This window comes from Gopherus flavomarginatus (genome assembly GCF_025201925.1).
Source record: "Gopherus flavomarginatus isolate rGopFla2 chromosome 13 unlocalized genomic scaffold, rGopFla2.mat.asm SUPER_13_unloc_1, whole genome shotgun sequence".
Lineage (NCBI taxonomy): Eukaryota > Metazoa > Chordata > Testudines > Testudinidae > Gopherus > Gopherus flavomarginatus.
The window spans coordinates 885,468-908,399 of record NW_026114609.1 but is presented as its reverse complement, the minus strand read 5'-3'; the positions used below and the strand labels follow the sequence as shown (position 1 = coordinate 908,399).

The 22,932-nt window shown below is 50.5% G+C and overlaps 1 non-coding gene across 1 annotated transcript; it reads left to right on the top strand.

Moving 5' to 3' along the window:
* The first annotated feature begins 348 nt into the window (after positions 1–348).
* Positions 349–442, top strand: TRNAI-UAU (transfer RNA isoleucine (anticodon UAU)). The gene is made up of 2 exons: positions 349–386; positions 407–442. It is a non-coding gene; the product is annotated as a tRNA-Ile (tRNA).
* The last annotated feature ends 22,490 nt before the right edge of the window (positions 443–22,932 follow it).

The window sequence follows — 22,932 nt, the reverse complement described above, 5'->3', positions numbered from 1 at the left end:
CTTCACACAGCTCTCCCTGATTTCAGCTGTTAGTGAGAGAGCCTCACTGCTAGCGCAGACTGGGCAGTTTGTTGGATGAGAGACACTGTCCCAAAACAGGACTAATGCTTAGACCTGGTGATCAGTGATTTCAGATCTGTTGGTCTGCAGCAAGACTCTACAGTGAGTGTCAGTCAGCTCTGTTATTACACAGGGAGGAACAAAAGGGTGAAATGGTGCCTGGAAGCCTTACGAAGAATCCACCCCACCGAGTACAACGCTTGTCGCTACCTGCTCTCAACTCCACTGACAATGTTTTGGGGTCACTCCTTGCATTTATCAACCTAGGGAGAATAGCAATTAACAGGTGCTCCAGTGGCGCAATTGGTTAGCGCGCAGTACTTATAGGGCAGTGCTGAGAGGAGCTATGCTGAGGTTGTGAGTTCAAACCTCACCTGGAGCACTGGTTTTCATTAACCAAATGGCATCACCCCCTCAGTTGGCCCTGTGGAATGTACAATTTCAGCCCAGGGGACCCTGAGGCAGGGGAGGAGACAAAAATGCCCCCTTCATTTATTACCGCCTCTCCAGAGCACAGGTCAGAATCTACAATCCTTTCTCCCCCACCAGCCCCTGTGCCAGGATCCCTCAAGCAGAGCGTAGAGTCCACCATGGCATCTGTACTATTGACAAAGACTAAGTGACAGGGACAAAACAGTCAAATCCCGCCTGGTGCAGGGAGCCAGGTTTGAGCTTCAAATTCTGTCGTTGGTACATTTCCAGGCCTGGGAATGTCCCACAACAGCATTTAATGGGAAGCTGCCTGCAGAACAGTTACACTGCACAGAGCTGCTATGGAGGAAGGGTGGGAATTAGTAACATTTTGAGGATCGTTTCGGAAATGAGCCTTTGCTGACAAGGTTTGTCTCTGTTCATATTTCGCCTTCAGGTGTTATGTTGAGGGATTGTTAGTATATTTTTGTGAGGTTGGTAACTATCTCCTCAACTTTATTTACTCAATTTAAAAATTGGGTGTCAGTTGATTTTTGCATCTCCCTGTGAAAATACAGCTGACACATGTGGCTTTCTACAGCGGGTCATGATGTTATAGTTGGGGAATTCAGGCTCTGTACTTGTGGGGGAGTGTTGCTTTTTCACAGCTGCCTCACTGCCAGGCACACTGGGCTGTTAGCTGCACCCACTGTCCTTTCCAGGGGCCCTTGCTGAACCCTGGGCGGCTGCACTGCCCTGCTGGGGTGACTCTGCAGGGGGAGAAGCTGCTGTGGAGCAATGTAGAGCAGGTGCAGGAAGGAGACAGGGTCATTATTCACATTCTGAACTGCACAATTTTCCAAATTTGGGAATAGATTCATAGATTCATAGACTTAAGGTCAGAAGGGACCATTCTGATCATCTAGTCTCACCTCCTGCACAATGCAGGTCACAGAATGTCCCCCACCCACTCCTGTAACAAACCCCTGACCTATGTCTGCGTTATTGAAGTCCTCAAATCGTGGTTTAAAGACCTCAAGGTGTAGGGAATCCTCCAGCAAGTGACCCCGTGCCCCACGCTGCAGAGGAAGGCGAATGTCTGAGAACAATTCTAAGGGGAAGGTGAATGCAGAGCTATGACACTGGAGATGCCCAGACCTCCAAAGGGGGCAGCGTGGAAATTAATAATGGGACGATCATTTGCAAAATTAGCCGCCACTGACAAGATTTGTCTCTGTTCCTATTTCACGGTACGGTGTTAGTTAGAGGAATCAGTACCGATTTTTACTATATTAATTAAACACTTAATTTTATGTAACCAAGCCAAAAACTTAGTGTCACTTATTTTTCCTCTGTCCTAGCAAGAATGAATTGAATTTTGTGACTTTCTGGAAAGTGCAGCAAGATTAAATGCAGGGAATTCAGTCTCTGTGTTTGTGAGCTGATGTTTTCCTCTCACAGGTCAGTGCCTGCATTGAAATACCAAGAGGGATCTAAGGGCTGGTGTACGCTGGGCACTGAACTGGCAAAGCGACGTCTCTCAGAGTGTGACCCCCGCTCCACCGAACCCATAGAGTTAAGGTGACCTAAGCCCTGGTTCGATAGTGCTAAAGAAAAGAAAGAACTGTTCTGTCAATGTAGCTATTACAGGGATGGGAAAACCCCTCCAGTCACTGTCTGCTCCAGAGAGCTATAGCAGTGCCATAGCAGTGTTTTAAGTGTAGACAGAGTGAAACTAGATCTAGCGCCAGTTCACACTGTGGATGCTCAGGCACTAGGACTACAATAATAACAACAACAGCCCAGTGCTTGCATAGCTGGCAGGATTTGAACCTGTGCAGGGAGACACCAATTGATTTCTAATCAAGCACCTTAACCATTCAGCCACAACTACTTAACATACGTTTGTTTCACTACATGATGATTCTGTTCTCACTGAATTGTCATTCCCATTGTTTGCTCAGACCAGCTTCCCCAGCACACTCATGGCTGCACATCAGTGTACGTATGTCCTTGGCTGAACAGTGAGAATTCCTGCCCATTTCCCTTCCGGCTGGAGCAGGATGAGAGTGTGTTTGTGTGAACGACATTGCTGTAGAATGTTGTTCATTCCCCACTCTGACAATTCAGACAGTCTCTTTCCTAGTCAAATCTCCAGCACATCGTTCCAATAGCCGGGGGTAGGATTTCTCTGGGGCACTGAAATATTTCAGGGGGCTGGTGCACGAACTCAGCCTTGCATTTCACCCTCGATGTTTCATGGACGAACAACAGCAGCAGAAAGAAAGAGCCGAAACAATAGCTCCCTGGCAGGGATGCAGGCGCCATGTCCCCTCTGTCTGCCCATCGCCATCGCAGGAGAGAAGGGTTCACTGGAATCGAATACCCTGGCTCAGACCAGAAACACAGGGAGGTTTTGCTGTTCACGGATCTGTGCAAAGGAAACTGTGTCTCTGTGTGAAATTGAGGTGGGAAATGATACATCCACGTGGTGGCCCAATGCCCTAAGGAATGTGGGTGAAGGACTGAGGCTGGGAAATGATTTAACAGGGGTTTGTTTCAATTTATGGCCCTGATTAAAAACTATGGCTAAAATGCAGCCATGTTGTTAGTACTTGTACCTGTGTAGGGACACTGCAGTGGGTGTGAAGTCCATTGCCTTCACCAGGGGCAGTCAATTATTTTATCAAGATACAAATTTCTTGGTCAAGGTCTAGACTCCAGAGAAAACAATGCACTGATGATAAGAAGTATATTAAAAAAAATTGCAGTCACTATGGACATAACTATGATGTGTCGTGTTTCACTTTTTATCTCTGGCACCACCTCCTTTCCCTTTGACCTTGTAGTTGACCAAGGGTAAAGCTAAACATCTCAGATACCAGAGAGTGTTTATGTCCATCCCTGTGAGCTACACAGGGGTTTGATGTTGCTGCTTTGAATCCTCCATCTCTGCCGAGATAAGAAACAATTCAGGCCGTCACTGAATTGAAGGAGGGAGATCATTGACAGGGAGAGGGATGCCTCCTCTTTCAGGTGTTTTACTAGCTGGCACAGTAGCATAGCTAAGGGGGAGCAGGGGTAGTGGCCACTCCCCCCTGAGCACATTTTCCAGAAGTGGCGCCTTTCCATGCAGCCAGCACTGGGCTCTGGACTCGAAGTCCGGAGCTGGGTTTTGTGTGTGGCCGCAGGCTGGCTCTGGGCTCCGCTCTGCCCTCCTGCATCTCCAACCCTGTTCGCTTACTCTGGGGCTGCAGGCAGCGTCAGCTGGTTGCTGGGCTCCCCGGGGAGGAGGAGGCTCCTGCCTGCTCGCAGCTGCCCAGCTCCCTAAGCCGGGGTGGGCTCTGCCCGGAAGGGAAGGGGTGGCAGCACAGCCCCCCCCAGTGCAGCGGGGGGGCTGAGGATCAGCCACCCCATTGGCCCCCAGCACCCCATGCAGAGCGAGGTGGCCGCGCGGTGGGGAGGGTGGCTCTGAAGCCCAGCTGGTGCCGGCGGAGGAGGTGGAGAAGGAAGGAAAAGGGGAGGATGTTTTTTTCTCGTGATGTCTCTTCAGCAGAGGGGGCTGAGGAAGTGACAGAACCAGGAGGCAAAGGAGCGACTTTGGGTTTTTGCCCCCCCGCCCCCAGTGCTGTGCCCGGAGCTGTGAAACTGTGTTTAGTGCAGCTTGTGAAGGAAGGAGGGTAAATGTGCTTTAAGGTGCCAGTTATGTCTCCTCAGTCTCACTGCTGACTAGCGGCAGACCCAGTGCTCAGAATTAAGCAGTGTCCTCAGGGCTACTGGCCTCTATACTATTTTTCAATTGCCTGCTAAATGCTTCAGCCATGCCACCTTCTCACTCAGCTACATCCTGAATAGTGGTGACTGGGAAGAGAGTGTGTGTAGCAGATGCCAATTGGAGGTGAATAGTCTCTTGGCCAAATTCTGCTGGGTTTATGGTGCTTTGTGCCATGGACTGGAGCAAAGTGGCTGGTGAATAACCATGGTCTATTCCAAACCAAGCCCTTCTGTCAAGCTCAGAGTTTCACAATCCTTAGAGCACCTTCCACTTATAAAGTGTCTCTAACAGAGGCTCTTCCCTTCAACACTGTGACACACTCTGATCCCTGGCTTAGACCTTCTTATTGAGAAACAGCCCATACTGTCATGCCCCCTCTGTGTTATTTTTAGTGTAGATGAGAGAGTGTTAGTCAGTGTATTTCCCATCTGTCCTGAGCCCAGGTCACTCTGAATCACTCACACTGCTGAGTGGAGAGAGCTAGTGGGATGGGAGAGCTGAGATTTCCCTCCGTGGGGCATGGGGCAGAGGGCTGGATGAGCAGTAGGATATGAGAGATGCCAGCATGGTGAGCAGCTCCAGTGTGGAGTCACTGAGAAGGGCCCAGGGTGCAGGAAATGAGACTCCTCTGACTCGCTGTGACAACTCCATAGCTGAGACAGCCCAGGCAGGAATTGCTGAGGATGTTGGCGTGGTTTGTTCAGGTGATTCATTTCCAAATCTCACAAACATTCTCTGTTCAGTAGGAAAATACACATTAAGAGTTGGGCTCTATCCCTGCAGGGAGCAGGCGGATCAGACTGGTGAATGGGGCAGGTCGCTGTGCTGGGAGAGTGGAGATTTATTACAGTGGCAGCTGGGGGACAGTCTGTGATGATTTCAGGGACCTGTCAGACTCCACCATCATTTGCAAACAACTGGGATGTGGATGTGCCAGCAATGCAACTGTCTCTGCTCATTATAGGCAAGGATCCGGGCAGATCTGGCTGGATGATGTGAACTGCTCTGGGAACGAAACTGATCTCTGGGAGTGTCCTTCTGGGGGCTGGGGCCAACGCTGGCACAAATACAGGCATAAAGAGGACGTGGGAGTTCTCTGCTGACATCTGTTCTGGGAATGCTCTTGTGAGCCGGGTTACCAGGGGATTTAATGAAGGGGGCAGAAGTTTCAGGAGATTGCTGAGAATGATCCTCTGCCTGACTGTCTCTGCCTCCCTTTCTCTTGTGTAGCTACCTACCAAGGGCACCATTAGAAATTCCTCAGGTCCCACCCAGAGGTATTGGAGATAGTGCAAGATTTCCGTGATGTATGAATGCTGCATCTCAGGTGTCTGAAGGAGACTGTATCCCAGACACCAGTGACAGAGAAGGATTTAGGGTCCTAGTGAAGAAATAACAGAACATGAGCTCCCAGTGCCGGGTGTGGCAACACGGGCTAATGCCAACCTTGGATGTACAAACAGGGGAGCAGTAAGTAGGAGGGGGGACTAAATCGTACTGTTGTATATGGCACTGGTGAGACACAGACTGGAATCCTGTGTCCAGTTCTGATGTCCACAGAAATTGGAAAGGGAGCAGAGCTGAGCTACAACAGTGATCTGATGACTAGAATAAAAGCCTTCCAGTGAGAGATTTAAGCATGGATCTAACAACCCCTCCACTCGATTTTGTGCCTGTATTTGGGGAAAAGCCAGATGGTGAAGTCGTATCATATGATGCTGCTCTTTGCATTCCGCTAGTAGCTCTGGAGGGTGTGAAGCAGCAGCAACTAACCTTATAGACTGTAAAATCAGCAGGTCCAGATCACTTGAATCCAAGAGTTTGAAAAGAGCTGGCAGAGAAGCTCACTGGACTGTACATGGTGATTCTCAATAAGCCTTGGAACACTGAGGAAGTTCCAGAAGACTGGAGGAAAACTAACGTTGTGCCAGTATTTGAAGAGTAAATAGAAGGTTCAAGGTAATTATAGGCTGACCAGTCTCACATCAATCTCTGGTAAGATAGTGGAGCGACTAAGGAACTCCATTAATAAAAAATTAAAGGAGGGTAATATAATTAATGCCAGTCACCATTGAAAATACAATCAGAATAATGAAAAATTATTTATGGAAAATAGATCCTGTCCAGTGTGGCTGATAAAGGGATTAGTGTTGATGTAAGACACAGATTTTTGTAAGATGTTTGACGTGGTAGTGCACAAAATTTGGTGAAAAAACTAGAGCGATACAAACTGAACATATCACACATTAAATGGATTAAAAGCTGGGTAAGTGATGGGTTTCCAAATAGAATTGTAAACAGGGGATTGTTACCAAGCGGTGTGTTTCTAGAGGTGTTTATAAAAATATAAAATAACTTACAGACCAGTAGTGTTCCTAATGGCACAGGTGTGCCTACTTCTCCTGGCACCTTTTTTCCAGCTGAGGACATAAGTTAGAAAGACTCAGTCTGATCTCACCTTCAATTTTCAGCCTTTCAGCCAGCTCAGAGTGCAGTCAGGGAGTACCTAGGGACTGTGTGCAGGTGGGATGGAGCTCAGGGTGCAGGCAGGGAGTACCCAGGGGCTGTGTGTGGGCAGGATGGAGCTCAGGGTGCAGGCAGGGAGTACCCAGGGGCTGTGTGTGGGCAGGATGGAGCTCAGGGTGCAGGCAGGGAGTACCCAGGGGCTGTGTGTGGGCAGGATGGAGCTCAGAGTGCAGGCAGGAGTACCTAGGGACTGTGTGCAGGCGGGATGGAGCTCAGAGTGTAGGCAGGGAGTACCTAGGGACTGTGTGCAGGCAGGATGGAGCTCAGGGTGCAGGCAGGGAGTACCTAGGGACTGTGTGCAGGCAGGATGGAGCTCAGGGTGCAGGCAGGGAGTACCCAGGGGCTGTGTGTGGGCAGGATGGAGCTCAGGGTGCAGGCAGGGAGTACCCAGGGGCTGTGTGCAGGCAGGGGGGAGGGAGGCTAGAGGCTACTCCAGAGATATACAGAGGAAGCCTTGTGCTGCCCTCAGTCCTTACACCCAGGGCACCCTATAGGACCATGAGCTGCTGGGACACCAAACAGATCCATGTCCAGGGATGTAACAGGCTACATCCATGAACACAAAGCAAACCCCGTAATGGCCCCAGCTCCCCATGACGCAGAGGGCGAGCGCTGGCAGGGGAAGGCAGGGCACACAGGGTTGGCTCGGAGGACTCTTTAGTTTGCCAGCATGAACAGCGGGGAGATGGCAGGCAGCTGGCAAAGCAGAGCCCAGGGGCGGCTGTTAGGATGTGGAGTTTCACACTTGTCTGGAAAGGCCTAGACATTAACAATGTAGGTAGATGATTCTCATGTAGCTAGTCACTGAGGTAGGAAAGAAAGAATCACAATCACTGTTTGCTGGTGTAAGGGCTTCTCTTACTGAGACAGTCTGAGGCCCTGCTCTTTGGCTACGCCGCAGGGGCAGCCATAGGCTGGGAAGTGAATGGTCACCTCCTCACCAGTCCCACTGAAATAAGGTGCTACTGGGCTGTTGGGAATACAGTCCTGTCCTGACAATGCCCAGCACCACCAGGTAAAGATGGTTAAAGAAAACTTAGTTTGGTAGCATCCTGTCTGGCAAGAACTCACCTGTCAATAGCAGGGATGTGACACCCTCATTTCTGTGTTGTTCTATCACTGTAGTCTCCACTTCCCTATTGTTTGTCTGTACAATCGCTGTCTGGGTCTGCGATTGTTTCTGTCTGCTGTAGAATTAATTTTGTTGAGTGTTAACCAATTAAGATGGTGGGGTATAATTGGTTAGATAATCATGTTACAATATGTTAGGATTGGTTAGCTAAATTTCAGTAAAATGATTGGTTAAGGTATAGCTAAGCAGAACTCAAGTTTTACTATGTACTCTGCAGTCAGTCAGGAAGTAAGGGGGGGTGGAATTGGCATCATGTTTTGCTAAGGGCGAGGAATGGAAACAGGGGCACAGGCAAGGCTCTGTGGCATCAGAGCTGAGAAGGGGACACTGAGGAAGGAAATTGGAATCATTGCTTGCTGGAAGTTCAACCCAATAAACATCTAATTGTTTGCACCTTTGGACTTTGGGTATTGCTGTTCCCTGTTCACACAAGAAGGACCAGGAAATAGGAAAGTGAAGGGATAAGCCCCCTAACACTAACTAACATCTAACACACATTTGAACCTCTTCTTTCACACCATTGCTCATTCTCAGGTTCTGCCTTGTCTCCAGACAGATCCATTCTCTTTCAGGATGGCCTTGCTCTTCCTGTCTGTTTCGCTCATGGACGTTTTGGAGTAAGCACTCCCCTTGCCTCTATTCTCAGGCAAACACTGGTATGAACTGTTTGCTACTGCTGGGTTTAGAAAGCATTTGTGGAGTGGAAGATGCCATTTCTGGGGGATTGTTCCCAAGCTGCAGTACTTTGTGTTCAAACATCTCCCAGCTTCCTTGGGGAAAATAAGACCAAGGTTTCCATGCAACATACAGGAAGAAAGTAGGTGCTCACCCCAGATGGGACTCAAACCCATAATCTTTGACTTAGAAAGCCATTGCCTTATCCATTAGGCCACTGAAGACCAGCTGAAGAAGGGATGGGAATTCCCTTTCATAAGTGCACAGCGTGACCATTCACTCAGAAGCCAAATACCCCATTTAATCGCCTTACAGAAACGTCTGCATCCCCTGGCAGCGAGGCAACTAGGCAGGTCGCTGACAGAGTTGAGCATCACCTTTCTGCCAGCCATTTTTAGAGAAGAACCCCATCCTAGAGTCACTCTTCCCTCCTTCAGCACCTCCACGTCTGTGGCTCTGAGTGGCAGTAGGATGATTAGGGGGTGAATCTGAGGCTGGAAGGGGAGTAAGGTTGGCCTGTAAGGAGTAACCAGGTGGCGCAGACCCAGGGGGAGGCTCTGGGCTGCTGGTCAGTTTAGATCAAAGTTGCACAGCAACCTGACACCCAGGGTTATACCTCGTTAGGAAAGCGCGGCCATGCTGCCCAAGTCTGAGTCACGTCCACAGCCTGGCCCGCCCCGGCAGACAGCGCCCAGAGCCACGTAAGCCAATGGCAGGTCCAGTCGGGAGCCCCGGCTCTTTCCGCTGACAGCCACACAGCGCTGCCTAGCGCCCTGAGAGCCTCTCTCGTGTTCTCCCGCAGCAGCCGCCTGCTGGGGTGGGTGGGAAAAGGGGACCAGGAAGTCCTGCAGCCTCATTCCACAACAGGAGGCCATTGCCACACCCAGACCTGGCTCTTGCCTTCAGCCCAGGCAGCCAGAGGTGCCGGGGAGCTCCCTGGCACGCCGCCACCTCAGCCACCTCTTGCCTCATGGCCCAGGTTCTTGGTGCTCTGCTGGTCACCACCTCGCTTGAAGGCCCAGAGGGAAAAGAAACAAGCACATGCATAGCAGCGAACGGTTTTGATCCATCGATCTCCAGGTTATTGGCACAGCATGCTTCCGCTGCGCCACTCAGCAGCCATTATCCAGATCAGTGCCTTATGAGCTCTCGTGCTGGCAGGCAGATGCGCAGGCTGCTAGGCAGCTGCCTTAGTCCCAGGATTTTACAGCGTCTACAGGGTAAAAGGGATCTATTTGAGGTTTGGACCCCACTGGGAGCTGGGTAGCTGAATGCCAGAGACGGGAACACTTCTTAAACTGTTTTCAGTTAAGCCTTCAGCTTGTGGGGGACGAGGTTCAGCCTTGGATCCGTGTCTGCAGCAGGCAAGTGCCTCTGGCTCAATTGGCCCCCCTCGCTGTCTTAGCAGACTAAAACCCGGAGCAAACGCACACGCCTTGCATGGGAACAGGAGCTGGGATCTCGAACAAATGTCAACATTTTATTAAGATGACGTTCAAAGTAAAAAAAAAGTTTAGGCGCAGAAGTTTCTGGTGATCAGGGAACAACGTACAGATTACCCAGGGGGTGCGAAGTTCGGTTTAAGATCGGGTGGCATAAGGAATATATAACCTGCAATAGCCCTGACTGGGGGTAAAAGGCTAACATATAGACACTGAATTAGGAGGGTATGTTGTCCATGTGAGGGCTACGTTCAGGTGTGGAGTATAAAGAGCGGATACGAAGATGAGGATGGATTGACCCATGTTTGGTGAGTTTGAATGTTCGGAGTTTTTGAATCTTTGCCACAATCTCGTTTAAGCAGGGTCAGTATGAACTCTACCCTGCCATCGGTTGGTGATCTGTTGTAAAGACCTTTTGAGGCTGAAGTCATTTGCATGATTCCACCCACCCCGGATTGCATGATGGGAGTGCCTGTCCAAACAGTCATTTCAGCTGCTGTGGGATCACCAGTCTCTTTGTTATTGGGCAGGAATAATCCAGTGTATATTTTGGATCAAGGACAGAGTAACTGTACCTGGTATATGAGGCCTGAGCGCTTGACCCTCGCCTGGCAAGTACTCACCATTAAGGGGTATGGGTTCCAAATGCCAAAAATATGTGGGAAGTTGGAATGGATGTTTGTTGCCTGCATGTGTTTGTTCCTGCTGTTTTCCTTTTTGGTGTGTAAAGACAGAAGCATTTTTTAATCTCTTAGAATTATTGTTAGTGGTGCAGTGCTGAAATCACTCATTTTAAGCTTATGCCATTAGATCTTTTCCACAGTATATTTTGGTCCTCAGAGGTAAAAGATTGCTCTGTGTGTGGTGTTATGGAGTGAGGGAGAAAAGCTTGGTTGCAGAGGTGGTGCATGTGCCAGAAAAGTCATGCCCTCCCCCAAGCTGCTGTCCCTGAGTCCCATCTGCAAAATTTCCTTGCAGTCTGAATAGAAAAAAAGCATTTTACCCAATGAAGTTGTTGCAGCTTATTTCCCTGCCCTGCCCTCATTCAGCACTACATTTTTACAACTTTTAGTGGGTAATTGAGATCACAGCCCACCAGCCTAAGTGTGTCTTAAATTTACACTTAGGCATCAATGAATTTAAGACTGTGCATAGAACAGCAATTGTAATTGAATTATAAATACCAGCATTTTTAAACTAAAAAGAAAAGAAAAACATAAAATTGGCATTTAGATGCTTCAAAAGAGACCCATAGCACTAAACATAAATATTCATTTTCAATCTCTTATAATTCACTTTGCTTTCGAATCCATGTCCCTTGCCTAACAAGATTCATGTAGCTTCAGGTGAGTCCTGAAATCATGAACTGCTAAGTACTGTTCTACTGTCCTTGATTCATATCACCAGGATAACTACACTTTATTACTCGTGCCCTAATTACAAAGATACTGAGGATCCCACAGCAGCTGAAATGACCATTTGGACAAGCACCTCCATCATGCAATGCGGGGTGGGTGTGACCATGCCCATCAGCAACAAAAAGCCTTTACAACAGATCACCAACAGATGTCAGGGTAGAGTTCATTCTCACCCTGCTTACATCCTCCCCCCAGCCAACAATTGGTGGTCCTGATAAATCACACTCTCTGTTATACCAACTCATTGGTGTTGAATGCTGAAGTTATGGCTAGCAAAAGTAGCCACCCATCTGTGCCCTGTAGCATCCAGCTTAGCCCTTGTTAACACATAAGTCAGTGGATTGTTCTCTGTCCATACCTGAAACTGAGCACCAGACAAGTAGTCTCGAAATTTCTCAGTGATGGCTGATTTCAAGGCCAAGAACTGCAGCTGGTGGATGGGATAGCGAGTTTTGCTATCAGATAGTCCTCAGCTGGCAAAGGCTACAGATTTACATTTCCTTCCACTTCCTAGTACAGGACTGCTCCCAGACCCTCCAAACTAGCACCAGCATGCAGGATAAATGGTTTGTTTGGGTCAGCGAGGACTAGGACTGGCACATGAATCAGGCAAATAATGATTTCCCGTAAAGCCCTGTCACATCTCTCATCCCGCCGTGTCCCAAATGGAGAGGAGAGGAGCCCCTCCCCTGTCCCAGGCCAAGTACACCAGATCTGTGGGGGTGAGGTGTCTATGGTCTAGCTTGTACCAGGCCAGGCCTGCTAGAGCTGCAGGGGAGAGGAGTTCTTCCCTCAACCGAGGCCCACCAGAATTGCTGTTGCAGTGGGGAAAAGGTGTCTCTCATCTGGTTCTTAGATGCTCTGGTGAGAGAAAGTGGGGGAAAATATTTTCTTCCCTCCTGCAGCTCAAATCTCACACCCCACCACGACTTTCTACTCTAGTCTGATCCCTCTTTCCCATCTCAATTCTCTTTTTCCTGGCCTTATTCCAGAGCCCTCACAACCCAATTCTCTGCCCTAACCCTGAGCCCTCTACTTCACCCTGAACCTCTCATTCTAACTCCACTCTAGAGCCTGCACCCGTAGAGCCAGTGCCCTCAGTCCCCTGCACTCCAGCCCTCTGTCCCATGTAGCCTGATTTAGGGTGTACTAATAATGTTAATTTAGATAACATGATGAAAATTTAATTTATTAGATTACATTTAATTTAATTGAATTGAATTACAAAGTTACAGTAGCATTACTGCTACTCAAAAGATATATATGGCATTTTACGCAACAAAGTTTTGGTTAATGTACTCACACCCTTCCTTGATAACCTGGTGGTAAGAGACACAGGACCAGCCTTGCAGTTCGGGTTTCTCAATTCTTGAGTGAAAGATGCAGTGCTTAGAAAAAGCTAGTGTTACTTAGGGTTTACTTGTATATGTTAAACTTAAAATCAAAACCTAATAAACAAAGAATAAAAACTTAGAGAAACTGAGCTTAGGCCATGGCTACACTCACACTTTACAGCGCTGCAACTTTCGCGCTCAGGGGTGTGAAAAAACACCCCCCGAGCACTGCAAGATACACCGCTGTAAAGCGTCAGTGTAATCAGGGCAGCAGCACTGGGAGCGCGGCTATCAGTGCTGCAAGCTACACTCACACTTCAAAGCGCTGCCGGGGCAGCGCTTTGAAATTCCAAATGTAGCCATACCCTTAGCCTAGTTCCCTTGAAACTTGAAGTTTCAGAACAAGTACAGCCTGCTGATAGTACATAGAGAGAAAGTGGAGGAAGTAAGTCAGAATGATAGAGCAAAGTGCTCTAGCGAGGTGGGTTACCTCTTTTATAGGGCACAAGGGCCGGAAATCCTTCCTCCTATGCCCAAATTTCATTCCTCACCCACAAAACATTAGGGTACGTTTACTACATAGGCTAGTATGTTTGTGCATGTTCATAACATGTACACATGCACATAAGTTCCCCTGTGGTGTACCTGTTAAATCTGTGGGTACAACACTGAAAAAAACCCTATGCCATTCTCCATTGTCGATTGGTCTAGGTAAAGGTCTTGGACAGGCATGGGTACTTATCTATTTAAGTAACAAGATAAAGATCAATTTTCCTTAAAAGGTTGCAATATAGATATGCTCATTTTGCCTTAGCTTAAAATACAGGATATGGCCTATAGGTCCTCCTAAGTCATGTGCCCCAGCCTCCTAATCATTTTTATTGCCCTCTGCTGGACTCTCTCCAATTTGTCCACAACCCTTCTCATGTGGGTCCCAACCCCAAAAGTACTCACATTTCACCCCAATGGCCCCAAAATGCCGGCTTTTAATATGTAAATAGGGTGCTGCCATGGTCAAGTCACTCCCGAACTCTCCAATGGAGCCTGCTGGCAGAGAACAAGGTGAAAATTAGCCAGGACGTCACTCAGTCAATTCCCTCTGCTCCCCGCAGATGGTATTGGAAAGCTCCAAAATGGCTCACTTCCCTTTCTCTCATCAGCATCAGGCCCCAGGGTTACAAATGCACAAACCAGTTGGGATTCTCCCCTGGCCTCAGGGTGTGGGGCTGCTCTGAGAGGATGGACTTGCACACTTGGGATATTAGTGCAAAGATACAATTTCAATTTCTCTTAGAGAAATTGGAGGGCAATTTATATTTGGTAAAAATCTTATTTAGTGAAAGGAAAGCTGCAGTGACAGCCTGGTTACTGGGGTGCAAAACACTTTCCTCCTGGGAGAAACAAGAAGTTAGAATTAGAAATTTACATCGTTTGTTCCAGTGTTGGCACAGGTTTACTTTTGCTTCTGTGTAGGTTTGTTTCAGGCTGTGACCATTTTGGTTTATTGGGTTGTTTTGGATTTTTTTAGTTGGAATGGAGCTTTTAATTGACATTTTCTGGATTCGAATGGCTGACCTGCAACACCAATTTGGACATAGTTCTGCATATTTTATACAGATTTGGCCAGTATTCAAGGATTCAATTCCTTTACAGGATGATTTAGTGGTCAGGCTTATTTATTTAATGTTATTTTATCATCCTGCTATAGCACACCTTTTTGATAAAATGTTGAATTTATTAATTTACAGCATTTGTTAGTTTTTATTTTTAAAAACAAATTTTTTCTTAATGTTTGGGTTTTAAATTAAGCATTGTTTTTGGTTTCAATTTTTCATTTCGGTTTTGGTTACTGATGGGATCTTTAAAAGAACTTTGGATTTAATACTAAAATTTGGACAGATTTAGATTATTTAAAGCAGACACTGTTTTATTTTAATAAAGGTTGTATTGCTCTAAACCCTGGCCAGGGAGTAGAAGAAATTAGCCTGGCCTTTAAGTGAGAAGGAGCAGAGGCATGGCCCCCGTGAAGGGTGGGGCCAGGTGATGGGGTGCACAGCCTCCCAATTTTTTTCATCTAGCCCACCTCAGTCCCCCACCAAACAAGAAGAGTCTGATTCCACCCCTGCTGGTCACTGCGTGTCACTGCTGCTCATTGGGAAACATGCTCTGTGCATTACCCAGATTGGTGGGAAACACACTCTGTGCATTACCGTGACTGGTCCATGGGTGTCACTGCTCCTAGAAGGCAGACACATGCTGTGCATTATGCCACCTGACCAGTGGGTGTCACTGCTGTATCAAGGGAAACACCTTCTGTGCATTACCCTGAATGACCATGAGGTGACACTGCTGCTCCATGGAAACATGCTCTGTGTGTTACCCTGATTGGCCACTTGGTGTCACTGCTGCACCAAGCAAAACACCTTCTGTGCATTACTCTGACTGCCCACTGGGGGTCACTGCTGCGCCAAGGGAGACATAAGAACGGCCAGACTGGTTCAGAGGCAAAGTCCATCTAGCCCAGTATCCTCCTGTCTTCTGACAGTGGCCAGTGCCAGGTGCCCCAGAGGGAATGAACAGAGCAGGGAATCATCAAGTGATCCATCCCCTGTTGCCCATTCCCAGCTTCTGGCAAACAGAGGCTACAGGCACCATCCCCGCCCACCCTGGCTAATAGCCCTTGATGGATCTATCCACCATAAACTTATCTAGTTCTTTATTGAACCCTGTTATAGTCTTGGCCTTCACAACATGCTCTTGCAAGGAGTTCCACAGGTTAACTATGCAACTTCCCTGAGTTTACCCCCACCCTCCCCTGGCCAGGTTGTATATGGAAAAGAGGATGAGGATGAGGAGAGCCATGATGTGTCTGTCAGTGGCTGGTGCCTCAGTTTCCTCTAGGCAGCAGTGCTGCAGGCTCCTTTGGTCTGTGCCCATGCAACTGTGTCTGGGGAAGGGGGAGTAGAGGCTCATTCTTCCCAGCCCCATGCCCCACCCCCAGCAGCTGGGGAATCCATGCCAAATTTAACCCTGGTAGCTGGGCTGGGATTAGCCTGGGCTGAGGCAGGGATGGGGAGGAATTGGGAGGGAGACAGACACACCTGGTGTGAGGGAAGATCCTCCCATTCCCTGCCAACCCCCTTCACTCCTTGCAGCATAGCACCCCCTAGCATTTCCTTCTGTGTCATGGGAGCTGTCTGCTGCCTGCTTCTTCCTTAGCATGGTCTCTCCCCATCCTGAGGCACTGGTATTGCTCATCCTGTGCAAACAGGCAGGCCCCGGTGTGCCCCATGGCACTGCTCTGCAATTGTGGGGGCAGCTGTTGGATGGAGCCATATCAAAATATGGGAGCGGGCAAGGCTGGGGACCAGGACTCCTGGGTTCTCCCCTCAAATGTGGGAGGGGAGTGGAGATTAGGGGGTAGAGTAGGGAAGGGGCAGGGCTGGGATCCAGGGCTCCTGCTTTTTCTGGTTTTCTCCACCTCCTGCAGCTGCCTCGGTCCTTTCAGTGTGTTTCTTGTTCCAAATTCATTTGCTGACTTGTGTAACTCACCCCAGAGGTGGCTGCATCTCAGTGTTGGGTGAGGCACCCTTGGCTGCATCACCTCCTAACTGTGTCTCTCTCCCCTTTCGGGTGACCCTGCAGCACTCGGCAAACATCCACAAGATCATTGAGCACTGGGCAGGCAGGGTTCAGGCCCCCAGCCCTCCCTCCAGAGAATGGGACTCAGCACCCCCTACTTTTTACAGGGATTAAAAAGGGGCAAAGGGGGGCAAATCAGAGGAGGGGGTGGCCAGGGTCTGAGCAGGGGGTGAAAATTGACTGGTCGGGGGGCCAAGCAGCTGGAGGCAGAGTTAGGAGAGGGACTGAAGGGCAAAGTCAGGGAGGGGGGAAGGAGCCGGAGTTAAGCCCAGAGGGAGGCGCTGCCAGAGGGTTAAACCCTGGCACAGGCAGGGACAGAGAGGTAACAGTTATCCCGGTGGGCTGAGACTCCAGTGTTTGCAAACATGGGTGGGGGGAGCAAAGGGCTTTTTTATTTCCCCTCCCACAGGCAACACCTCTCAGCATGGGCTTCCCAGGGCTGGACTCTTAAAGGCACAGGCATCCCACTGCCTAGACACTGCAGCTCCTCTCTGATGTAACCTACTCAGGTGCTGCAGTAGGAGACTCAATTCAGTGAAACTGGGCATTCCCTATACGCCCCCTAGTCAGGGGGCTGTGCACCCCCTTCCCCGAATTTCCCCAACACCCCCTCCCTCAGTGGTCAGGTAGTTACATGCAGCGCTGCCAATGTTGTCATTGGTTGCAAATTTGAATGGAAATTGAAACGTTAACACACACTTTAAAAGCAGATACAACGTATGAAAACTACTTGTACCTGAGAAAGTAAAATAGGTTTGGAAAGTCTGGACAAAGCCGGGTTTCCTCACCCAGCTGTTGTGTTTGCTGACAATGTCGGTGTATTGGCTTCGGCAGTGTTGGCCAACCTTAGAATTTCAAATGATGATTTGTAAGCGAGGTGTGAATGAGCTCTCCCCTGACAGCTACTGATGACCAGGGTTGGGAGGAGGCTTTGGGACCAGACTGTATTTACATGAACTCACCTACTCTGCCGAAGTATCCAGCAGACAGAGCTGGGCTGCCTCTGCTCTAGGTGCCCAGAGGAGGGAAGGTGTGCGGGGCTCCAGCCTCGGACTCTTCCTCCCTCCTGCCAAGCCCTGACTATTAATCCCAGCCCTGGCACTCCTTTCTTCAAGCGCCATGTGGGCCAGAGGAAACGTGTGGTAGGAAGCACAGGAGCCAAGCCTGTGGACAGCAGGTGAAGCAGCAAGAATCCTAACCATCAGCAGGGCCGGCTTTAGGCCGATTTGCCTGATTCCTGGGAATCGGGCCCTGCGCCTAAGAGGGCCCCACGCTTTAGGCGCCTTTTAAATTTTTTTTTACTTACCCCGGCTGCGGTCTGCTCCGGGGTTTCCATGGCCCCGTTCCCCTGACCAAAGCGCCGGCGGGAGCGTGGCTGCCCCACAGCCCTGCTCTCTCAGCTGGAGCTCTGGCCGGAGCACCGAAAGCCCCGTGGCCCCATCTGGAGCTCCGGCCAGAGCGCGACAAGCCCCGTGCCCCCGGTTGGAGCTCCGGCCCGAGCGCCGCAAGCCCCCTGCCCCCGGCTGGAGCTCCGGGCCCTTTAAATAGCCCCCAGAGCCCTGGGGTAGCAGGGGGTTCTGGGAGCTATTTAAAGGGCCAGGGCTCCAGCTGCCTCTGCCACCCCATCCTTTAAATAGCTGCCGGAGCTCCGCCGCCCCCATGCATTCCCCAGGGCTCCCACAGCTATTTAAAAGGTCTGGGGCGGGGTAGAAGCAGGAGAGCCCCAGGCCCTTTAAATAGCCCCCAGAGCCCTAGGATAGCGGGGGGCTTGGCGGCTATTTAAAGGGCCAGGGCTCCTGCTGCCTCTGCTGCACCCCCTGCCCTGCCCGCACCAGCCCCACCCCCCGCTGCCTGCAGCCAGCTCTGCACCCCCTGCCCACAGCCAGCCCCACCAAACCCCCTGCCTTCTCTCCAGCCAACCCTTGCCACACACACCTGCCCGCACCAGCCCTGCACTGTCCGCCCTGCCCTGTCTCCAGCCAACCCCTGCTGCACCCCCTCCCTCAGTGGTCAGGTAGTTACATGTAGCGCTGCCAATGTTGTCATTGGTTGCAAATTTGAATGGAAATTGAAATGTTAACACACACTTTAAAAGCAGATACAACGTATGAAAACTACTTGTACCTGAGAAAGTAAAATAGGTTTGGAAAGTCTGGACAAAGCCGGGTTTCCTCACCCAGCTGTTGTGTTTGCTGACAATGTCCGTGTATTGGCTTCGGCAGTGTTGGCCAACCTTAGAATTTCAAATGATGATTTGTAAGCGAGGTGTGAATGAGCTCTCCCCTGGCAGCTACTGATGACCAGGGTTGGGAGGAGGCTTTGGGACCAGACTGTATTTACATGAACTCACCTACTCTGCCGAAGTATCCAGCAGACAGAGCTGGGCTGCCTCTGCTCTAGGTGCCCAGAGGAGGGAAGGTGTGCGGGGCTCCAGCCTCGGACTCTTCCTCCCTCCTGCCAAGCCCTGACTATTAATCCCAGCCCTGGCACTCCTTTCTTCAAGCGCCATGTGGGCCAGAGGAAACGTGTGGTAGGAAGCACAGCCAGTCCCATACTCCTGTCTCCAGCCCTGCCAACCCCTGCTGCACCACCCTGCGGCCCTGCCTGAAGCCAGCCCGCCCCACACTCCCCTGTCTCCAGCCAGCCCTGCACCCCTTGCCCTGCCTGCAGCCAGACCCTACCTCCAGTCAGCCTCTGCTCTGCTTTTAACCAGCCCCATGTCCACTGCCACTCTGCAGTTCCCAGGCCATTAACCTGCACACCTGCTTCAATGAGGGGGGCAGGAAGCAGCGGGGACCCACACATGTGCACACCCCCAGGGAGTGGCGGGGACCCACACATGTGAAACAGCAGTCGTTAATAACCAATCAACAGCATATATGATGCAATGTACATAATAAACAATTTTATTATTTATATAGTTATGGAAAGTAAATAGTACATGGAAGGCTTTTTTTTTACACTTTTTTCTTTTTAAGTTATCCCTGCCAGGGCCCTGCAGAAAGTGTTTGAATTGGGCCCTGCACTTCCTAAAGCCAGCCCTGACCATCAGCATAGCAAGTTCTAGAGCCCTAATCCATTGTGGACACCCTAGCCAAAGATGTGGCTCTTGGAGGTGTGAGTCACCCTAACAGGAGGGGAAAGATTCATTCTTACACACCTAGAAACAGGGAAGTTGAGCAGTGGGGCTTTACCATAAGGTCTCACTGAGATTTGAACTCAGATTACAAGATTCAGAGTCCTGAGTGCTGCCCATTACACCATGGGACCAGCTTAGGCTGCCTTCTCTGCACATCGGTGACCCTCATGGGGCTGCTTGTGTAAGGGGGCTCTTGGCCCTTTACTAAAACTTAGTGCGTATGCGGGGGTGTTGGTTGGCTAGTTCCCAGCACCAACTCCAATAGGGTTCCCCTGTGCAGGTTCCAATCTTGCTCACAGCAAGGCCTGTGTTTTAGCCAGTATCTCACCTGGGCAATACCTCTCTGCAACCCACTCAGACACTCTCAGTTCTCTCCCCACCCCAAGTAAATCCTGTTCTGCTCCTTTCATAGAGATCCCTGGGACACCATCTCACACTGTGTCCCTGAGGTGTCAGGCAAACTCTCAGCACCTGAAGACTCTGCCACTCACCTGGTGCCCCATATATCAGCCATAGCCCTGGTTCTGCTCCTCTCTCTAGAGTGCAAAAGAAGCCAAGTCAGCGACTCCATGGGAGCTATGGGGCTGCAGAATCAACAAAGAAAAAATAGGTGCTCAGCGCCCACTGGCAGCCAGCTCCCCCGCCCGCCCACTACAGGCCTTGCTGACAAGCTCCTCCTCTTCCCCTTCAGCACCTTCCACTTGCCAGTGATCAGCTGTTCAGTGGGGTGCAGGAGCCGCTGGGTGGGGAGGGGAAGGAGCAGGGACGAGAAGAGGTGGGGGTGGGAGAGGAATGGGGCAGAAAGGTGCAGGATGGGAAGAGATGGGACAGGAGTGGGTGGGGGTAGGGCAGGGCCTGGGGACAAAAGGAAAGATTTGTCCCGGACCCCAGACCCCTCTAGGGCCGGCCCTGAAGGGAAGCACTGACTATCACAGTGACAATAAAACTGACCAGCATTCCAGGGGAGACTGAGGGAGATCCACACTCATCAGGTCTCTTCTCTCCTGCATGGTGAGCCAGACACTGCTCTCTCCTGGCTCTCACTCTAGCAGCTGGACAAAAAGGAGCCATTTCCCCACAGGAAGTTCATTGAGTGCCCCTGTGGTGCTGGGGGAGCTGGCGCTGCTGCTGCCTGTGGGGCTGGCAAGGGGGTTGATGTCTGCACAGACTCTCAGCTGCCAGGCCGGAGGGGGCACTTGGGACCTTACCAGACTGTCTCATTGAAGATGAGGGGTTGACAGACCAATACAGACGCTCTCCAGAGCACGGAGCAGCATCCGCCCATGCAGCCAGGCAATGAGCATTTCCCACAGCCTGGAGCCGAGGGGGAGGTGTCAGCTGCTGTTCCAGTTCCTGGGGGACAGGTCCTGCCAGCCAACAGACACTTCTTACTCACCACAGCTAAGGGTGCCGGGTTCCTCCGGTGGGGGTGTGAAGCAGCTGTTCGTTTTCCTGTCCTTTCTGTGTGCAACTGCTGACAAAAACATCCCAGACAGAGAAGCAACAGGCCAAAGGGCTATCATGGAACTGTTAAAGTAGCTCAGTCGGGCAAGCACTAGACTGAAAATCTGAAGGTCCTTGGTTCACTCCCAGGCTTTGACAGGCCCTGTGTGTGCAGGGAAGGCTTGTTTTCTGGGAGCACAGCAATGTCTGCACCCAAGATGAGCTCCTGAGCTTGGGCTCTGCAGTAGGAAAACACAGAATGAGCTTCTGCCCCTAATTGGCCCACCTCACCTTTAATAATGAGAACTGTCTTTCCCAATATGGTAGGAAGAAAGTGAGGCAGGGCAGCCCTCAGGAATGGTGCCAGAGGGCTGCTGGGCAGTGACAGGCAGGGATTGGGGATGGAAGCTCCTCTGTGCAGCTGAGCAAGGGCAGTACCAGGGAAGGGGCATCTGTAAAAGTGACCCAACACACCTCTCCTCCTCTGGGCAACTAGAGCAGAGGCAGCTGGTGCTGACAGCTCCAAGGGAAGTCTTAAAAGCCACAGAGCAACTGAGGTCAGGCCTAGAGGAGGGCAGGACCATGCCTATGTGTGGCCTTCAGACAGGCACAAAAACACCCAGCCAGGCTGCTCCCTGCCATGCCAAACACCCACTGAAGGTCACCAGCATGCGGGGCAGCTGCTGATGTTCTGTGGCCAACATCACAAGATGGTAGGAAAGCAGGGCCAGCCCCTATATTGGGGCCTCTGACTGGTCCCACTCACGGTGCTCACTTTTGCAGTGGGGCAGGAGATTTTATCCCAAGAGGCTTTTCCTGAGCTGGCGAGAAGCAGAGAAACACCCAGGCTCCGAAAATGCTATGTAGCAAATACCCTCCAGCACAGGGACAGGCGCACACGCCGGCCCAGGCAGTCGCCCACTTTCCTTGGCAAGCCAGGAATGGCAAAGGCTAGACTGGAAGCACTTGGGGCTCATGCCTCCGCCTTTGTGACACTCAACTCCCAACTCCTTCCCGGGGCTCTAGCTGAAGCCAGAGCATTGGCCTGAGCAGCCAAGAAGAGGTTCCAACCCTGCAGGGAGCAGGACTTTCAGCACAAAGGTAAAACTGCAGAAAAACCACCACCAAGGGACTCAAACTCTCAATCCATTGATCCACACTCAGATACCTTATCCATTAGGCCACATGAAGGGTTCCTAGGACTTCTTTTGCCTCTCTTTTGCCTACCTGCTTGCTCTTGTGGTGAATGGTGAAAATGGTCTAAACAAGCCCAGGTAGCTCAGTTGGTAGAGCATCAGGCTTTTACTCTGAAAGGCCAGGGTTCAAGTCCTTGTCGGGATGCTCAGCTTTTTAGTTGCCTTGTGTGTCAGGAATCAAATGATTCCTGGTGCTGTCCACCAGCCACATGCTGATTCCCAGAAGCCATGGCCATTTCCTGGAAAGGTTCCTTTCCTCAGGAATCAGGAGAGAGGCCACATCCACAGGAACAGGCCTAGGACATGCAGTCTCTGGCTGGCAGGAAGCACTGTGGGGCCAGGTGCTGAGAAAGCTCAGAGGGAGAGCAGCAGAGCTGAGGGGAAGAGAGACAGAGAAGCAATGAGTACAGAGGGCAAGTGTACAGGGGGTTCTGGTCTGGCTATTGTGGGGAACTTCCCTGGTTTATACATGACCCTGGTGCAATTGGCCAGAGAAAGGATCTCAGTCCCCACCCCCTTACCAGAGGCCTGCCTGACCCCAAGGACGCTCTTTCTACTCTCATGTGTGGCAGAGTCCTCGTAACCGCAACAAGGCTGGGCCCAGGAATCCTGCTGAAAAACCAATACTAGTCTGGTTGGGGAATTTGGTTTGAATGTATTATTAGGATTCTCTTCTGATTTCTGAATCAGTTCAGCTCAGTCTTTGTCCTCCAGGTGTGTTTCCAGCTGTTGAGTTATG